The 19975-nt window shown below is 53.0% G+C and overlaps 1 long non-coding RNA gene and 1 other non-coding gene across 2 annotated transcripts; both read left to right on the top strand.

Annotated features, from left to right (window-relative positions):
* Nucleotides 1-8757: 8757 nt before the first annotated feature.
* LOC118260388 (small Cajal body-specific RNA 16) lies at nucleotides 8758-8926 on the top strand. Its single transcript, XR_004782223.1, has one exon. It is a non-coding gene; the product is annotated as a small Cajal body-specific RNA 16 (non-coding RNA).
* Nucleotides 8927-9906: 980 nt separating this feature from the next.
* Nucleotides 9907-11601, top strand: LOC118260375 (uncharacterized). The gene is made up of 3 exons (XR_004782220.2): nucleotides 9907-10767; nucleotides 10861-10906; nucleotides 11488-11601. It is a non-coding gene; the product is annotated as an uncharacterized LOC118260375 (long non-coding RNA).
* The last annotated feature ends 8374 nt before the right edge of the window (nucleotides 11602-19975 follow it).

Raw genomic sequence — 19975 nt, 5'->3', positions numbered from 1 at the left:
ATTGCTCCGCATCCCTCCTCCGACAGACAGGAGGGCATCTGTACGGGTGGGTGCAGGTGGGTTTCGGAGCACCCCACTTGTGACTTCAATCACGAAGGTTTCTTTGCTCTTTTGCACCGAAAGGGAGGAGAATTTTGGCAGGACGGGCTAGTCGTGGTCAGCTTCGATCTGCTCTGCTCCTTGAATGAAGAGAGAGAAAGGGAAGAGGAGGCAGCAGCAGGCGTTGATGCTGCAGGACGCACACAATTGGGTTTTCTCCTCCTGGAGTGAATGATACACTGCCTGGCCTTGATGCACGACAAGGTCAAGGGGCATTGCTGACCTGCAAATGCCACCAGCAAAACCTGAGCTGGTGCAGCCACCCAGCCCCATCCATCCCTTAGCACTGCCCTCATGGGAAGGGGTTCTCAGACTGGGGCTGAGCCTTGGTGCCTGGAAAAGTTTTACCCCTCTCCGAAAAAAATGCCAAATCTGGTTCACTTGAACAAACCCTGAGCTACGGGACTAATTTTCAAGCAAATTAACTCTGGGGCAGGTCTGAAGCCAAGTGCTAAAAACGTCTGTGCTAACAGAAGGGGGAAGAGTTTGCCAAGAAAGTAAGAGCCAGCTGCAGCGGGCAGGCACATTCCCATTGCTCACTGCAGTCAGATCCCCTCGGGCATTCCAAGGCCCAAGGTGCTCAAAACTTGAAGGCAAACGTCTTTTTTTAATGGGATAACATAGCCATGGTATTTATTTGAGGCTCATACCTTAACCAGAGGCTGTTTTTTTCCTTTTTTTTTTTTTTTTTCCCAATGCAACTGGGGTGAAGAAAATAAAGAACTGTAATCTTCAACAGACAGGAGCAGATGAGATGCTTTGGGTGCCTCCAGGGATCTCATGGGGGGAATTTCATTCTCCCATCCCACCTCTAGGTCCATCTCAGGGCTCGTTATGGGATCTGGGGGGCACAGAGCACTGCTGTCCCATGCACAGTGTCCGGGGGCATGCTGCCATCCTGAGCAATGCGGTGTTTCCCTGTGATAAACCTTATCCAGCCCAGCACGACACAGACGCTGCTGGAGATTGTGCGACTGTAACCCAGCCTGGCACTGGCATCGCTGGAAGGGCTTAGCATGAAGATAACAGTTCTCCCCACGTCTTCAGGTGTTGTAGCTTTCAGTGCTAATTATTGTGTGTTTTAATTCATCCATAACCAATATAATCTTCAAAGCTTAAAGACGTCTTGATGCGATGCTTCCATTGTCATTCCCTCTTCTTTTGAACTCCTGCGAGGGATCCTCAGAGACCCCACAGCTATTGCTTTGTGTTTGCTTTTAATCAGCTCGCGTTTCTTCTGAAAAACAAACAATACCACAACGGTTTCTCCTTGGAAACTTCCACACGTTTCCAAGAAGAAGAGAGCGTGAAAACATGATTTGTTAATTGCTGAATTTCTTTCCTTGATGTCTTCCCTTTTTGTTATCTGTTTTGAGGCAAGAGGAACGGCTTGTTTAATTTAGTGGGGGAATCGAAGGGTGCATGTGTAAGTGGAAGCATGGTGACAGCATCACGTCGGTGTGATGCCAGGGATGTCACCAGGATGTCTCTGCAGGTGCTGGCCCAGCCGGGTGAAGTTGCAGCGCCTGCCACAGCCCCAACCCAGTGCCTGGCACAGCCACGGTGCCTGTAGGGAAAAGCAGCGAGTTTGGGATCATTTTTCTGCTTCTCATCTTTGCTCCCTGCTGGAGCTGATTTATCCCTGCGGCTTGCACAGCTACATCCAAGCGGGGCATGTTTCGCCTTTGTGCTACAGGAGATCGCTGTAAATTATTAGCTTCTTTGTGTCAGCCAGAGCCCGACGCAGCCCATAAAACTTTCTGGCCGTGTTATTGCGCTGGAGCGTGGCACTGGGCTGCTGGCAGCAAGCTGCCCGAGGCCTAGGGGGAGAAGTTGCCAGCTCGAAGGACGTGTTTTTCTCCAGCATTCCTCCATCCTTGTCCCCAAGATCAGCCACAGGGTCTGTGAGCACGTCTTTCCAGCACGGTGCAGCCTCAGAAGGAAGAGACCTGTCCTGGCTGCTGACCCCTTCCCAAACAGTCTCCACCCTGCTCCAACTCTGCAGGGGCTGGGCCCACCCCTCCGGTGCCGAAACACCCTGCAGCACGTGCTTGACGCTTGCAGCTGGAAGAATTGTTATTATCATTATTATTTATTAATGATTATCTCCGAGCATAGAATCGGTGAGCTTAAAATTCAGAGGTCTCTGGATGAGTTCGCAGCCTGTTCGATATATTATCCATAAGTGATGTGCGCGCAAGGGTGGAGTGGGGAGAGGAGGGGATCTCACGAGAGCTACAAAAACCGGACTTTTAATTTAAAACTATCCTTCACTGACTTGCATGTCTCTCCTGCAAGCCTATTTTTTATTTCCCCCTGTGCAGCAGTAATCAGAAGGTAACAAGGGAGAAGGGGAAACGGATTATCTTCCAGCTCTATCTGGCTGATTTCAGGGCTGTAAATTATAGATATATATGGTACAAAGGAGTGCTGGGATATTAATTTCTGTTGTTGAAAATCACAGAGCCTCTGCTTTAATTTACTGCTAAATAATAAATGACATTGTAAGATACTCAGCAAAGATAAAGATGCCCCGGTAAATCAAAGAGCTCATAAGTACTTACGGATCAGTCTATCTTGTATGTGTACTTAAGTGGTTTATATTGTTCTCACAAAGCAGAAGTAAGCAAGCATTTAACTGATGTTATCTGCCAAAATAAAGGATGAACCTGTGAATCAAATAGTTTCCTGCAAGTCACCATTTGCAGAATTAAATGGGAAGTGGTGCTTCAGGGATTCTAAAAGACTTTTAGCACCAAACCTGCCCCACTGGAGGCAGTGGATGATGCTGGCACGGAGCATGGCTGGTAGCTTTGGTGGCGTTTGCCTGCACCTCACCAGAGAGGAATGCCGTGTGCTTTTCAGAGTCACTTTGGCCAACTCTTGCCCCTCCAGCGCTTGGCCCTGTACTCCATCTTCTGGCTCCAGATGTGGTTTTCTCTCCTCCCTGGATCCACTCGTGCTGTGTAGCAGAGCACACTAGCAGAGCTACTGCTAAATGATCCTACGGGAAAGGCAGGAGCTCCTAGGTGGCCATGAGATGGGTGCTGGACTCATGCGCAGCCTGGAGGAGCTGGGTAGGTGACGTCCCCAGCATGCCAGGCTCCAGCAATCTGCAGTAAACTGGCCAAATTCTGTGTGAACGCAACAGAAAGAGATCTCAAAGGGTAGCTGCACATCCAGGCGCACGGCTGGGGGGGCCAGCCAGGGTGTCCCCATGTACTGTGACCTGGGACACGTGTTCTGGAGTATTTCTAAGGCATTTCAGAGTGGGACTACCCCAGCAACAAATTAAGAGGGATTAGCACGGTCCTTCCTGGGCTGGCCCCAGCTACCACATGTTTGTGAGGTGCCCGGCCTTCTTCCTGCTATCCTGTCAAGCCAGGGGCCAGGCGCGGTTAAGGACGGTTGTTATCCCTGACGTCTGTCAACCTGCAGAGCTGATTGTGTCCCCTGGTTTGGTGGGGACACTGGGTGAGTAACTGCTGGTGTTGGCCTCCTGCCCTGCAGATGCACCTACAGCCAAGAAATGTCATCTTTGCAATCCAGCTGTGCTTCTAGAAGGCATTAGCGCCCCACTGCCCTTCGTGGCCTGGGCCTGTACCCCCACAGATGTGCTGGTTGAGCAATGTGGGGAGGACTCTCCGTCCCACTTCAGGGTTTGTTTCAGCTCCTTGCAGAGCTGCAGTTCTGCACATTAATTCACACAAAGCACCACTTTGCCTGGCCACTGCAGCGCCTGCCCTGGTGTTTATCATCTCAGGGCACGTGGGCACCAGCCCTGCTGGTTTTGTTGGAGCGAGCATGCAAACAGTGCTGCTGGCAGGTTGATGGCAGGGAAAGGCTCCAGCTGGGGACAGTGACAAGTGGCTGAGAGAGAAAACATCTCTCTCCAGCACAGCTGGATTTGGACAAGGATGTTTCTCTGTGAGCAAGGGTGTTCAATAGCAATACATTAGGTTCAGAAACCTTTGTGTCCTTCTCTGAGGCAGGGGATTGGGAGCAGAGAATCTGCTGCTGGGGGGAATTCTAGAAACAGCCGAGTTTTGCATAGCAGGGAATTTACATTTCATGTTTCAGCCCCAGCCCTCCAGTTCAGAAGCACCCTGGCCCCATGATAGGATGGACATGCATGCAGCAGGAGCCTTGGGATCAGGCGTTCCAGTGACGTGACTGGCCACACCACCCCTTGTGACCCTATCCTTGTAAAGATGTGATGGCATCGTGATCTCCACTGGACTCATTTTCCGAGCATGAGATGGGTGAGGGCCCTAAGCCAGGCAACAGGAGCCAGAGCACAGACATGGTTGTGCTGGCCAGGGAAGATGGGGTGAGCACCTTGTGTGAACACCCCTGGCAGAGGCAGGTGTCTGCGTGTGACTTGTGGTGGGAAGATGTACAGAGCTAGGCTTTCTTATCAGATACCTAGAGTGCAAGCTGATTTCTGGTGCAAGGAATTGGCCAGCTTTCTGGCCAAGTGGCACAACAGAGCCTGGGGGAGCTGGGTACTGCATGTGTCACTGTTTTTCATCTTGCGAATAAGAAAACATAGGAGAGGCCAAAAAGAACTTCAAACCACACTCAGGACATTGTGCACTGAAACGTTCTTCCACTTCATAGATCTTCCGGAAAAACTCCAGTGGCAGCAAACCCTGTAGCAGCATTTTTCTGGTGTGTGCTGACACCACAGGTGATTTGCAAACCCCCAAGTGAATGGTGGTTTCCAAATGCTGGAAATCTGCTCTCAAAGAGGCCAGAAAGCAGCGAGTCTCTGCTCCTCGCTGTGGAGCCAACGACCGTGCGTCCCATGGTACATCCTGCATCGGGGCACTGGAGCAGTCACGGTGGACAATGGTCCCTGTTCCCAGGAGTTGCACTGCTGTTCTCTGTCCCCGTTCACTGTGCTGCAGCAGTGACTCCAAACGAGAAGGATTCAACCCAGGCTCCTGCTACTTTGTTTTGCTAATGCTGTTGAAAGGCAGGGCAGCTCCAATTTGCCCGGAGCTGCTCAGTTACAACATGGCACTGCAGGGAAGGTCTACACTGAAAACCATGTTTGACAGTGAAAGCGTTTTGCTGGAGCACAGCATGAGAAAAACAAATTACTATGGCATAAACGAGCAAATCCATCATCAGAGGGAAGAGGAGGAGAGAATTGGTTTAAGGATCCACGTATGAGACTGTGACAGTAATCATATAACGGCCCTTTAAATGTCAAGGGGGATGAACACGGTTTAATAGCAACAGAAATGCTGCCAAGCTGGGCAATGTGTAACAGAGCAGATGGATAGATAGATCTACTTATTATCTACTCCCTGGAAAAAAAAAGGAGAAGGAGATAATTCAGGTTTATGCTTGATCTAGTGTGTAAATCTCAGAAAGGTAATGCTCTCTTTTACCAAAGGGGGAAAAAAAAAAAGAGTTTGTTTTCAGACCCAGACAGCATGGGTTCAGCTGTACAAATGAGATGCATAACATTTAAAGCTGGCTGCAGCCCTGGCAGTATTATATCGAGGAAAAATGAAAGCAGGGGGGTGTGGGAGCTGTCGATCAGAGCTGGGTGGCACCATGCCTCATTCAGCAGTGTTAAGAGGAAAGAAAAGGAGGTGGTGTGCTTCTGCTCTCAGGCTCTGCACACATGTGCCCCTGTGCTGTCCTGATGCAGGATGGAGGGGGAAGGAGGAGCCTGTCTGGAACAGGGTGTCCAGCTGCATCCTGCCAGTGCTAAGGTGCTTGCCCCTTCTGAAAGGCCAAGTTGTATTTTTGAATAATTAAAATGAAATCTGCCAAACAGACCCTCATTTTTTCTGTCTTCACCTCCCTCCACACCACTGCAGGTGTATCAGGGTGTACTCAGTCCCACAGTGTTAAGCAGGTTGTGGGGAGCTCGGAGACCCTTTGACTTGGTTGGAAAAGCCCATTTCTGCTGTGAGGGTGCTGGGCTGCCAGCCTGCCCAGCACAGCCACTGCATAGAAGGACAGGGAGGATTTGGGGTCCAGCCTCCGGTAGCCTCCCTGCAGGGCTCTCCCACGTGCTCTGGGCACCTTCTGGTACCCAGGACCCTGGTACAGGGTCGTACTCTGAGTGGAAGGAAAAAAATAAAAGCCACTGAGCATTGCCACATACTAAATAAGCAACACATGAAAACCTGGGCCATGTGAAGAGAGCGGTGAACATCCCTGGGTTTAGGACCACTGATCAAAGGGCTTGATGCCCTGAAAAAGTGAATGCAGGCTATGCAAACTGAGCTCCCCAAATCTGTGGGTATTTATGTTTCCATTCATCCTTTTGCACGACAATTGTACGTGTGCAAAACGGGGGCTCTGATTTCACAGGGACAGAAAAGACGTTCCTCAGTATTTGTGAAGTACTCTGACCATGTATTTACAAACTCCAGAAGAAAGACGTGAGCGGACGAACAGTTTATTACACAGAGCAGCTCTGTGAGCATGCAGGCAGCGTGGCACAGGGTGTAGGACCACTAACAAGAACCTGAAGGTTGATTTTCCCTGCTCTGTCAGCGGGTCGGGTCAAGCTGCCGGGGCTCTGCAGCAACCAGAAGCTGAGGGTTTGTGAGCGGTGCAGAGCTTGGCTTTCCAAGCTGTTCCTTCCACCCAGGTCCAACATGCATCATTTAGATCTGTGTCTATATTTTATAAAAGGTCTGCTAAAATGTGTTATTGCACAAATAAAACTAAGCGCTTATTCATTTTTAATCAGCCATCGGGGAGAAAGCTCTTACATGCTTGTTGTGGTGTTCTCCTTCTGGTGGGCTATTTGTACCGAGATGTCTTGGAGGGAAATTTGTGATTAAATTACATGATTGAGACACCTTCATTCATGCTGAAAAGCCTCTCTCACTTAGCCGTGAGCGGAGCTGTCAAAGCCGCTGAAAGTGAAGCACAATTCACCGTAAACAGGGGGCCTCGGAAACCATAAACAGCAAATTAGAGCTAAATATTGATGTGCTCCACATTAGCTCCAACCCCAGCTCCTAGCGAACCCAGCCTCCGAACCCTCCGTACGCAGAGATTTGATGCTGATGTGCCTTTTTTTTTTTCGGAAACACAAGACTGGAAACGGGCGCTTTCTTAGCACACGGATTTTATTTTTGTTTTGTTTTCTGGCTCACACCGCATTTCGTGTTTTCTTTGCGGTTTGCCTGGCTCGGGCCCGGCTGCGCTGCGCGTTGCCATAGCAACGCCGGGCCCTTTTGAGGAAGCCGGCCCCTTTAAGGAAGGCTCTGGAGGCCCGCGGGTGGCCGGAAGTGCTCCCCCGAGGCGCTCTGGTTTTTCCCTTCGTCTCGGTGCTCTTCCTGCCCTTGTGCTTCCGGCGGCGGGCGGGGCGCGGGGCCGCGTGGTGGCGGGGGGGGGGGCCCGGGCAGGGCCGGGGGGGCAATGGGGGGCTGGGGGGGCTGGGTTATGGGGCCTGAGGGTGGTGTACGGGGGGCTGGGGGTGGCTGTGGGGGCCTGAGGGGGTCGTACTGCGGTTGGGGGTTGGTTGTGAGGGGCTGACGGGGAGGTGGGAGCCGGGGGGGGGGGGGTCGTACTGGGGCTGGGGGTTAGGTTGTGGGGGCTGGGGGTGGGTTATGGGGGGCTGAGGGGGTCGTACTGGGGCTGGGGGTGGTTTATGAGGGGCCGGGGGTTGTTACAGGGGGCTGGGGGTGGTTTATGAGGGGCTGGGGGTGGTTTATGAGGGGCTGGGGGTGGTTTATGAGGGGCTGGGGGTGGTTTATGAGGGGCTGGGGGTGGTTTATGAGGGGCTGGGGGTGGTTTATAGGGGGCTGGGGGTGGTTTATAGAGGCTGGGGGGTTATACTGGGGCTGGGGGTTAGGTTCTGGGGGGCTGGGGGTGGTTTATGGGGGGCTGGGAGAAGGTGGGAGCTGGGGGAGGGCCGGGAGGGTTATACTGGAGGCTTGGGGTCAGGGAATGGGGGGCTGGGGGCGAGTGGGGGTAGAGCAGGGCTGGGGGGGGTGTACTGGGGCTGGGGGCTTGGCTGGGGGGGCGCTGGGGGTTGGCTATGGAGAACCGGGGGTTGATTACGGAGAACTGGGGATAAGGGGAGGATGGGGGAGGGCTTGGGGGCTATATTGGGGGCTGGGGGTCAGCGTACGGAGGGCTTCGGGGGTCATACTGGGGCTGGGGGTTGGCTTTGGGGGGCTGGGGGAAAGCCGAGGGATTACGTTTAGGCTGGGGGTCAGGGAATGGGGGGCTGGAGCGGGTGGGGGCTCGAGGAGGGCTGGAGGGGTTGTTCTGCGGCTGGGGGTTGGCTCTGGAGGGCGGGGGGTAAGGGTAGAGGAGGCCAGGGGGAGGTGGGGGTTGGGGGGGTTGTTTGGCGGGCTGGGGGGACGCAGCAGGTGCTGAGGTGCAGTGAGGTGTGGGGTGCCCTGGGGCTGGGGGTGCTGAGGCGCAAGGGGGAGTATGGGGACTGGGAGGCGGGCAGGGGCCAGGCCGCGGGGGTGGCATGAAGCAGCTTCTCCCTGAGCCTCGTGTGTCGCGGGATCTGTGCTGGGGGTCACCTCCGGAGGAGCCGCAGCCCTGAGTCGTGACCAGAGGTCGCTGAGTCTGCGTGGGACATCCGCGGCCCTCAGGTGAGGGGGAATCGGGCGAGTCAGGAGCCCTGCCTGTCCGCAGGTCCTGCAGTGGGCCGGGCGGGTGGGGGGCCTGGGGACGGCCGCTGGCGGCTGCCTCTCAGCCCGTGCCTGCCGGCTTCCCCCGCGCCCCAGATCAACCCCCCGCGGGCTCCCCGCCGGGGTTCCTCCCGTGCAGTAACAGGTGTGAGCATCCATGCAGCGTTTGGTGGTCATGTATGATACTGCACACAGTGCGAGCCTGCCTTCGGCCGGGGGAGAGTCCCCTCTGGATTCGTTTCTTTAACCTGTGCTGTATCGGCTTAAAAGTCAAATTGTAGAAATAAATGACGTTGCCCTTCCTTTACAGGCGAGTTTTACAGACGTTGAAGGTAGAATTTGGATACACTGCTGATATTTTTTTTTCCTCGATTATCGCAGGAATAATTTATCGATTTGTCTGAATTCCGAAGCTTTAGTTCCCGGGTAGCAGGGAAGGCTGACAGGCGGGATTCTTTACTTGAACAACGTGTGAGGTTTTGTTGGAAGCTGTGTACCTTGCTCTCCCGTTACATCCGTGCTTTTCTTCAGTGTTGACTTTTCTCCTCCAGCCGAGGAGTTCAGCTGAGGTCCCAGCTAAGGCAGCCGTGCGTCCTCGCAGGCCTGGGTTGTGAACCTGGCACCCAAGTGGTCTGGGCTTCTGAAAAAAATGCTTTTCCAAGGGAAAGCAAGGCATTTTTCTTGTTGTTTTCTTGGTGTCCATCAGGTGCTCAGCGCTAGTATGCTTTTGGCGTTTTTCAAGGTCAAAATGCTGTAGGGAAGGATTTTAAAGACAGCTGGGGGGTGGTGTGCTGCTGTTCTCAGGTGTTTCAGTGGAGCTCATACAGAGAAGATGGATCTGCGCGTGGCAGTGGTCCCTAGCTTCAGCGGAACTTCTGGCTAACACCCTGCCTGCGTAATGCTCTCTGTTCAAAAAACATTGCATGATGTTTTGTGCTACTCAGTTTGGGGTTGTTTTGTTTTACTGTGGCAGGGAGCGGTCTCAAGGGGTTCCTTTGAGTTTGCTGTGTACCTAGCTAGAGCTGGGAGTTGTTTGTGTCAGACCAAGGGGAAAGCCTTTGGGCTTTCATTTGAAGCTTGCCCGGTAATCACAAGGAGACGTAAAGTACAGCTTTCGCATCTAAAACTGGCCAGCAGCGGGGAAGGCCAAGTACAGCACAGTTCCGAGATGATAAAAGTCCAGTTCTCAACTCTTCCGAACAGAGATCCAGACTCAGAGTGTTTCCCATTAAATCCTGCCCAGCTGCCAGCAGCCCCGCGTGTGAGCAGCTACCGTGGCTGGCCGGGCCTGGGGAAGGTCCTGCTCAGAGGGGCAGCAGGCATCAGGCGGTGTGGGGCCCTCCTCCACAGCGGGATCGAAACCAACGTCTGTGCGTTTCTGAGCTGATAAAAGCGCCGCCGCTTCAAGTGGCAGGCGTCAGTGGCAAGGCGTTTTGTTTCATCCGTGTAGGTACGAACACGTGTTCGGAGTAACCTGGGTTCACTGCATCTCTTTAACGGTCTGCCAGGCTCCCTGCAGCTCTCTTTAAGCTTGCAAGGCACACGCAGGTGTGACAGAGCGCTCCCTAGTGCGGCGTTCAGCGGATGGGCGTGAGAGCTTAATGATTTTTTTCTCACCCGCATCAACTCGTATCGAGAAGCAAAAGGTATCGCTTCTTCCTACAGACCTCACCGAACGCAGCGAGTGGGGTACCTAAGTAAAACTGCAGCAGCGATGCAGTTTAACGCCCCCCTTTTGATCCTTCAGACTGTGTAAGGTGAATTTCCTGCCTTTTGAATGACTTCAGTCAGCCGTGGCAGTTGTGCCCGGGCTCAGCTGCGCAGTGGCTGAAAGACGATGGGGTTTCCAGCGGCACCTGGGGGAGGGAGGTTGGTCAGCTCCTGGGCTCATGTGTCAGGCTCTCGTCTGAAACTTAGAAACGGCAGCTTTCCAGTGTGCACGTGGCCCGAAGTGCCGTGCTTAACGCTCGCTGCTCTTTGTGCAGGTGTTCCTGCTCGCCACGGAGACTGCTGAGTCTGCGCCCTGTCCCAGGCCGAGGTAACGGAGCTCAGCTGGGCTCTCTGCCCACTGGAGGCAAAGCTGCGTGCTTTGAATCTGCAGCCAATCCTCCCTTTCTGCTTCGTCTTCTAGCACTGAACTCACCCGGACAGAGCTGCCTGATGGGGTCAGACTGCAGGTAGAAAGCATTTCACTTCTGCGCTCCTGCAGGCTGACACCCTGTGTTCATTACTACTGAAAAAAAGCATTTCCCTTTCCTTTTACTAATGTCACGCTCTTCCTGGGTTACCGACTGGTATTTTCTGCCACATGGGCTGTCAAAGTGTATGGAGCCCTGTATGGGGTGGTTGAAAATATCCTGATCTTTGTTGCGCCGGGAAATTGAGCCGTACTTATCCTTTAAATCAAAAAAATGATAAACGGTTCTATGGTAACTATATAGCTATATTTAAAACTTGACAGGTTCCTAATAAAGGAGGGAAGAAATACGAGTAAGAAATAAATCTTCTAAGCTTGAAGAATATTCCTTTTTAGAAGTTGTCTGACTGGGGGTTTTCCTCAACTAACTTTTAAAGGATAAAGCATTTTCTCATTTCAGTTAACGCGCAGTGTAACCATTTGTGAGAGGGATCGCTAGCTGTTGGTGGCACTTGTTGGGTCTGGTGCCCTGGCACGCGCCCTGAACAGCTCTGACATCTGCGTGCAGCTTTCCCTGCTGTGTGCTTGTTCTGCTTCAGTGTCCTGGTCGTTTCTTTACAGGTGGCTGAACTGAAGGTCTCTGCGTGATGGTGAGAGTGCTGCCCTTGCGGTTCCCTTTGGTTATATCTGCGTGGTCTCTAGGTTATAGGAGGTAATTTTGTCTAAGTAGATGGTAAACATTAATAAAATCCAGTTCTCCAAGCTGACTGTCTTTGTGTTTAATGCCTGCTAGTATGTGTGAACCAAGCAAAAAGGCTTTTCACTCCCTGGAAGTGTGCACGTAGACAGGTAGGCGCATAAAACCTCCTCCTGTGCTGACACCTGTGCCCAGGGCAGTCATGCTGGGGGCGCATGGTGTTCTCTAGGTGTGGTGCTTCGGGGATCTCTAGGAGAAATTCAGTCTTGACAGTCACTAAAGCAATCCTGAAAGAATCTGAGCATCTTCTTGGTGTGCCAAGCTCTGATCTCCGCTAGAGGGTGTGAAGGTCTGCAGAATGGTGGCGTTTCCCTGAAACTGGGAGACTTCCTTTAATCGGCTGCGCGAGCAGCAAGGCTGTGGCAGGATTATGTTCCAGTTGAAGAACTCTGCTCTTTGTGTTGGCAGCAGCCCAGGTTACATCTGCTTTATATAACCCATCAGCTGCTCTCGCCGTGAAGCCCATGTGATGCTCAGCCCTGGCTGTCGTGCATCCTCTTGTGCTCTTAGGCAATGCATGCGTGCGCCCCGGGGGAGGCAGCTCTGCTCTGTGTTGGGTGCAGCTACCACGTTCCCTTCCCTTTCATCTGAGTCGTAAAATCTACCTTTGCTAAGCAAACAGTAAGTTTTCATTTGCACTGCAAAGAGCCTGGCTTCTAGGTTTCTTTTCGTAGGGGGAATTTCCACTGAATCTGCAATATTCCCAGTCCAAACCAAGCCTGAGGCTGGTGCGTTGTGAAACCGCGCTGGCTGCTGAGCTGACAGGTGGTGCCTCTTCCCTGGGCTGCAGCAGCCACGCTGCTCCTTGGCCAAGTACAGAATTTCTTCCTTGCTAAATTTTGCCTCCGAGTGTCATGTTCAGGACAAATTCCTGAGCAGAACCAAACCTGGCCCTGTTCCTGAGCAATGCTGCCTTTGCTAGAGCAGTGAGAACTTGACAGGAGGTATCGGGAGGAGCGATGGCCATCTCGGAATACTTGCTTGCTGCAGCTTGAGTGTGTGCTCCTCTCTGCTGGTACTGGATGGGGTCGGTGGACATTTAAAGCCCACTTTTTGCATCTGAGAGGGGAACGGTTCCTTTGCCTACCACTGCCAGCTCTGTGTTGGGGTGGAGGCTTGCTGGGGAGCAATGGGGACGTGGTGGAAACGCGTTGGTGCTCACGGGGCTAAAAGGAATGCGCCTGCGGATGGCGAGGAAGTGAGGCAGCGCCTGGAGGAAGGGCAGTCCTGCAGTGCCTTTTCTGCTTTTGCTTTGTTTTAAAGGAAACTTTTTACATCTATTCGACCTTGTGGCTTCTGCAAAAATAATGTTAATGCGCTCTCTGGAGATTTGAATTCAGAGTAGGTCAGCGAGAAGTTGGTCACTGTGTTCCTTTTTAAGTGCTTTTTCCCAGCTTCTGCTTGGAGACGCTGTGTCACAGTCATGAGCACATGACTGCCACGTGTGGTTCCCAGCTCGCCCAGGTTTTTGTGAAAGCAGAGCTGACGCTGGTTGGTTACGCTGGCAATGCTGCTCTGGTGAAATCCTCCTGGGGCTGACTAACAGGCAGGGCACAACTTTCATGGGCTCAGTTCGCTGAGGTCTCTGCTGCTGACAAGGAAAGTGGATTAGAGATTGCAAGCAGCCTTCGTTTGAGGAAAGCACAACTGGCTTGGGGGGGAATGAGTCAGTTGTGCGTTTGGGGCTCTGGAAAGTGTTCATCATGCTGAAGTATCTTCCTTATTCGTCGGCTGAAGTGACTCCAACTGAGTTGTGAAGGTGGCTTACGTCTGTCGGGAGCAGTGAGTGTTGCATCCCTGCGTTCCCTGTCCGGAGCCTCTTGTGCCCTGGGAACACGGATGTGCCCAGCTTTGCTTGTCGGACACCCGTGGGGTTCTCCTACAACCTGAAGCTGCTGTGAGCCTTTTAAATAGCAACTGAGAATTTGATGTCAGGACAAAGAGCACACAAACATCCTGGTCGTGAAGTGTTGGTATCACGTGGGTATGTTTTAACCCTGTCCTGTTTTCCCAGAAGTCTTGCCCACTAGTCCGGTAAGTGTGTAAATCCCTAACGGGATTAGCACCGGGCTCGTCCAGAAGGGAAATTGTTTCTAACCCGGTGCTCAGCAAGGTGCTGTCCCTCCCCCGGCTGCTCTGGCTCGCCCTGTGAAAGCAGGGAACGCCAAACGGCTGCGGGGAGGTGCTGGGCCAAATCCTGCAAAGGCAGCTGCTCCTCCCAACAGCAACGCAGCTGAAATATCGGAGCGAGTGGAAGAAGGCAGGGTATAACCACGTCCCTGCTGCAGATGGCTCTCCTGGGGTGATGGCAACAACATGGACGGTGTTCTGTGTGTGGACAGGAAATAGGAACGATGCCTTCCAGGTGTAGCTCTGCAGGGACAGCATCCTGGTACACTCAGCCATGGGGATTTCTCACCTCCGGGACCTCCTCGTGCTTGGAAAGCACTTGGAGAAACAGAGGGAGCTCACGCTGTGCAGGGAAGGTGCGGTGATTGGGGCAGGCTGAGCTCCTGCAGCGGGGTCAGAGGGGAGTGCGGTGTTGTCTCTGCCGGGTCTGCTGAACCGTGGCAGTCACCTCGTGATCTGTCAGCCTGCGGGCCCTAGAGCTGCGGGAGCAGCTCTAACCCTTTGCATATGCGGGTGCTCTGCTGGAGCATCCCAGCAGGTCTTCCAGGCTGGGTCTGCCAAACCTGCCCGGGCCAGCAGCTCTGCGATGACAGCAGCCAGATCTTCACTGCAGAATGGGCGTGTGCGCACCGAGGTAAAGTCAGACACACAGCAGCATCCATGGGGAACTGGCTTTTCAGCCCGTTTAGGTAGCCAACTGCTTTGGGGAGAAGTAAAATGAGGATGACGTTTTCCCCCCCTTGGAGCCAACACCACAGCCTGGGTGAACGGCACTGCTGGGGATTGACCGGAGGGGAAATGCAGCCACAACCCTCCCCGTGCGCAGCCTTTGCCATCACAGGGCAGAGGGATGTGACTGCGGCTTCCCTGTTATGTGGGACCATGTGGCAGCGGTGCCTGCAGCCACGTCCCTGTGTGCCCAACCCAGCCTGGAGCCCAGCAGGGACACTGCAAGGTGGGACAGGGACCGGCTGCATCCTCGGGGCCAGGTCCTGGTGCAAAGCCAGCGGCAGGGCGGCAGCCAGCGCCGTCACCCAGCCAAGCAAAGCCTCTGGCAGCTGAGCGTGAAATGGGTATTTATGTGCACAAGCACCAAATCAGTCAAAAAAAGAAAAAAAGAAAAGAAAAAAAAAAAGGAAGGGAGGAAGGAGGCAGAGGTGTTTGTACAGACACTTGTGCTCTACCTCTGCTCCAGGCCGGCTGGGCTGGAGGAGGAAAGCTGGGCCCCAAGGAGGGGGAGCAGCTCCCACCTCGTCTCCTGCCTGTGTGCATGTAGGAAAACGCAAGAGGTCTGTGCCTGGTGAGCTGGACCTTGAGCTGGGACAGGAACTGGTTAATCCCGTCGGTATGTTATGCAAACTGCTGAACTTTGCATCTCAGAAAAGGAAACGTTTGTACTTTTGCTCTGATTTTACAGGAACTGAGTGCGTGGAGAGCTGGGGCTGGGGCCATTTCTGCTGCTCAAGCAGCCGCAGCACCGCCTGGTTCCCACCTCGCCTCCCTCCATCGCCCATCGAGGAGCCTCGGCTGCTCTCTTAGGAGACATTTGGGAAGAGCGTTAGCAAGCACAGCTCCAGGCCGGATCCTTCCCATTCAGCATCGCTCAGCCTTTAGCTAAGGTTCCCCTCTGCTAAGAGCTTGCTTCCAGCTGCTCCCCAGAGAGCTGTTTTCAGTCTCTGGGTCTGGCTGCAGTACTGCTCTTCCCTCAGCAGCACGTTTGGAGGGAGAGAACGAGCTGCAGGGAGCTCATGAGACCCGGGTCTCATTCTGGGGGTCGAGGCCAGGCTGAGCTCTGGGGAGCAGAGCTGGGTGCAGCGCGAGCATCGCTGCGTGGCAGGAGCCAGCCTGGCCTCAGTCACTGTGCCGTAATAATGGGCAGAGGGCAATTGAAGGAAGCTTTACAAAATGTTTTTTTAAGCTCTAGCTATGAAATCTGCAGTGGCTCCAAGTTGGACCTTCCAGCCAGAGGTGCTCAGGCTTAATTTGACAGCTATTCCTTAAATATTTAAAAAGCTGCCTGGAATAAACTGAATGCTTCCGAGTAGTGACCTAAATTCCACTTGCTGTAAATTTCATTAGAAAGTGGATTTGTGTGCCTGCCAGCAGCAAGCCACTCTGCAGCTTCATTGATCTGACCAAACCATGTGCTGTGCAAGTGCCTTCCTCAGCAGATTTTTAAAGAGCTCCCTGCTGCATGCTCCTATCCTCTATGTGCCTTGTTCCCTTGCCTTCCTCCTCCCTTCCTCTCTTTTCTTTCTTTCCAGTGCAAGCGCATCATTTGTTTACCAATCACGTCGCATCGTTAGCTGTGTGGATTCATCCCACCGGCTGTGTGGGCAAGGCTGGAGCAGCTGGGAAGGAAAATGTCCCTGTCCTTCAGCCAGCTGGATGAGCTTCGCTCTCCAGTCCCCGTCCCGGGGCAGGCAGGAGCTTCTGCAGTGAGGCAGGGTCCAGCCCAGGCTGCTTGCAGGGAGGTCACCTGCGGCTCCAACACCCCTTGGAGAAGTCTCCTTTCCTTCTGCTGCCCCCAAAGCGTCGTCTGTCCTTGTGCAACCACCACTTCAGACCTTGTGGAGAGGTGTGATGGCAGCCCGGGTGGCACGTACCGAGTCTCACTAGGGAAAAACGCCTGGTCCTGCCAGAGCACCGGGTGCACAAGCAACGTGCAAGCCCCCGAGTGGGGACACGCAGCTCGTAGCAGTGTGCTCACTGCCCACTTGTCTGGGTTCTGGGCGGTATTGGGGCAGCAGGGCCTGTTGCCACCTCTCTGCCAGCACAGGAGATGCTCGGGCACAATGTTCCTTGCCATCCTCTCCATGCAGCCTGGGGACAGCTCATGCATGACCTGCAAGAGGTGCTGCCTCGCCTCGGCTCTACGGCAGTGGTTGATTTTCAGAAGTTAAACCTGGGGCTTGGCTAAAGAGGCTACAGCAGCACTGGGGACAGGACCTTGCTGGCTGTTAGTGTCCAGACAGGGGCAACGTTAATGCTGGCACGGGGGGGTCCCTGCTTCATGCCCCTGCCCACAATGGCAGGGCTCAGAGCAACTCCGCGGCTGCCCATGCCCTGGGCAAGGGCTGTAACTGGCTCAGAAATCTGCTTTTCGGGGCTGGAAGCGTCACCAAAGCAGCAGTTTTCCTCTGCAGCTGATAAGGAGGTTAAGCGAAAAATGAAATTTATCTCTATCTCCTTCCTCGTGCTTTCTGATCTCTGCCAACAGAGCTGAAGATGGGGGAGGATTTTTTTTCTATATTTAGCTTCGGAGAAATTGCTATAACTAATCGGCTTTAGGATACTGGGCTCGCTCTTTTATTTTATCTTTTTTATGTCGTTAAGACCTTGTCATGTGGCTATGGGCTGTGGCTTGCTGGCTCTGTGTTTGCTGGTTTTTTTTTTTTCTTTTTTTTCTATGGAGTCAATTAATAACCTGCAAAAATAACACTTCCAGCTGTTCCTCTCGCAGTTGCTGGGCTGGAGTCTAATTACCGGGCCTTGGATCCCAAATCCTGCTTTGCATGTAACAGTGCCAGAGAATAGGGACAGGGGGAGGAGGTGACAAAGCAAAGAAAAAAAAACCATGTGATTTGGGGTGCTATTTTTAGCCTTTTCAAGCCAAATGTAAAAAGACCCTCAGGCTGCTTGCGTCCTAAATCTGATCGTATGCACAGCATCGTTCCCATGGCACGGTGCAGCAGCCGTGGTGGGATGGGTATTTTTTTTCAGCAGTTAGTTTGCCTGTGTTTAAAACCTCCTTCTGGGCTGGTTTGAGCCGTGCCGTGGTGGTGCAGCTTCCGTCCACGTACTGATGGGGTTTTGCAGTCTCCTGTAGTTCTCTGCGTGTCGCTGCCTGTGCTGGGTGCGGTCACAGCGAGGAGGGAAGGCGCACAGCTGCTCACGGCTGCCCAAAAGTGTCCTCTCCTATGGATTGGGATACAAAATAGGGATTTGCCAGTCAGGCTATATTTGGGACAGGCTCCTGCAGAGCTCCTGGCTTGCAGTGCACGTCGGGGATGGCAGGTAGGGCACTAGGAGAGCAGGGCTTTGTTTCCAGGCTCTGCCCTGGGGGATGGCCTGGGGCATACGGGCTCCTTTCGTTTAGTTGAGGCTCAGGCTCAACTAAATTTTATTTGCTCAAAAGCAAATAAAACGGAGCAGCTGTTTATTAGCTAATTTGACATACTTAGTGGCCACACGTCAGTCTGTAGCTACCAGCTTGAAACCACGACTGCAAACGGGCTTCCTGTGCTGGAGACCATTCCCTTCATTAAAGCAAGTTATTTTGAGGATGCCATTTGGAAGCTACCCTCAGAGAAAACTTCACGTCCCACTTGCAGAGGGGTTGCAGCGCCGGTGCTGTGCTCAGAAGGCAATTCCACCCCTTCCCTCTCTGCTCCCGCTCCCCCTTCCCCACGCTGACAGCTACAGGAGCTGCGAGGCGTTAAATATTTCATCCCTCATCCCTACAGAGCCGAGGCCGGCCTCTGGGTGGGTATCCCTTCAGCACAGCTCTGCTCCCAGTCCGCTTAGCCAGGGGCGGAGGATGCTATCGATCTCTGCTCGCTCCCATCTAGCAGAGAGGCTGCAAACGTGGCTTCCCATCACGCGGCGCATTAGCCAAATCAATTCCAGGACAGCGAGGCAGCCAGTGGGTTCTCAAGGCCGAGACAGATCCGTGCTGCAGCCACGTGAGGACGAGCAGGGCAGCTCCCCAGATGCAGCCAGCCTTCTGCTCAGCGGTACCCAGGCTCTGCAGGACCTGGAAGATGTTGGGGCCACTGACACGGGCGGTTCGGCTGGAAGGAACATCTGTCTCTGCACCGTGCTCCCATTCAGGCTGCTGCTGCTGCAAGTGGGGGACATTTTTATGCGTCTTGCTGGCTTTCTTTCATCTCCAACCACAGGCACGCCTGTGGAGCACAGGAAGGTTCCTCCCCCGTGACAAGGAAAAAGAAATTAGCGAGCAGATCGAGCGTATATAGCAAATAATGAGATCGCCTTGGATACAGCAGCGGAATTCAAGCAAAGAATTCTGCTGATCAGAGAAGATAAGCAGCAGTTCCGTGGCCTGCGAGCAGCGTCATGAGGCTCGTGTTTCTCAAGTGTTTTCTCGGAGATGCTTGGGTGAAGGCTGCCAGCAGAGGCCTGATCCAGGGACAGATTGAGCTGCTTTAGCTATTACACTTAGGAGCGTGATTTAAGAAATAAACCCTGAAATAGCTCTGCTGGTAGTTATTTCGGTGGGGGAGTGCCTCGTAATGGTATGTCTCATTTTCCTTGAGGCATGGGAATAGGCAATACAGATATGAGCACTTTTATACCAGCAGAGCAGCACCCACAATGAAGGCTTGTCCTGAGGGAGCCCCCATGAAAAGGGCCAAGTACTGGTGCAGTCAGCGCCTGCTGTGAAAGGAGCTAGGTTTGTGGAATACTTTTAATAATGAGCAATTGTTTCTTATTAATCCCCTGGTATTATATTAAAAAAAATCACAGCATTTTACAGGCAAATAAAGACAAAGTGTCTAGCTAGTGAACAGCTCAATAGCTCATTCAGTGCTTGTTAAAGCAGTTGAGAGAGTTTATGCTGTCAGACTGATTTGAAGGAGGGATAGTAAACGGCCTTTGTTTCTATTTTTATAGGAAATGTACTCATCTCTGCGTTTGCAATGCCTCTTAGTCAACACTGGTGTTTTTCTAAGGACTGAAAAGTGTCATTAATGATTAGATGAATTCCAGGCAGTCCTTTAAGGCACTTAGAGAGTCGACTGGTACCAGGAGCCTCCCTGCGAGGCAAGTACCAGAAGGCTGCTAGGCAGTGGCAGATGGGCACGAGTAGCACTTCCAAAGGCACTTTAGGAAAGTTAAGCATTCCCCAAAGCCCAGTAAAGCCTTCTTTGATTGCAGATCCAGCTTCCTGTATCACGTGCATGGCAGCATCCTCACCAATAGTAAAATACCCCGACAAATACGTTATCATCCAAGTGTTTTTTCCCTTTATGCTGAAAAAAAGAAGGGGAGGGGGGCAGGTTCCCTTAGGCAGTTTGGCTTTCCTGTGCCACCTCCTGATGTCTCAGGGATCATTTTGGGAGGGCCCCAAAGGGCATCCCCCCTCTCCCCATGTTCCCCCAAGAAGGCTGTGCTGTCAACCTGGGTGTTACAAGCATCCTGCGTGTTGGTAACCCATTTCCTGCGCTGAAATGAGTGTTGGAGTTGATGCTGTTAGCT

This window comes from Cygnus atratus, chromosome 18, assembly GCF_013377495.2.
Source record: "Cygnus atratus isolate AKBS03 ecotype Queensland, Australia chromosome 18, CAtr_DNAZoo_HiC_assembly, whole genome shotgun sequence".
Taxonomy (NCBI): domain Eukaryota; kingdom Metazoa; phylum Chordata; class Aves; order Anseriformes; family Anatidae; genus Cygnus; species Cygnus atratus.
The sequence above is the reverse complement of the archived record's forward strand: the minus strand, read 5'-3'. Positions and strand labels throughout refer to the sequence as shown.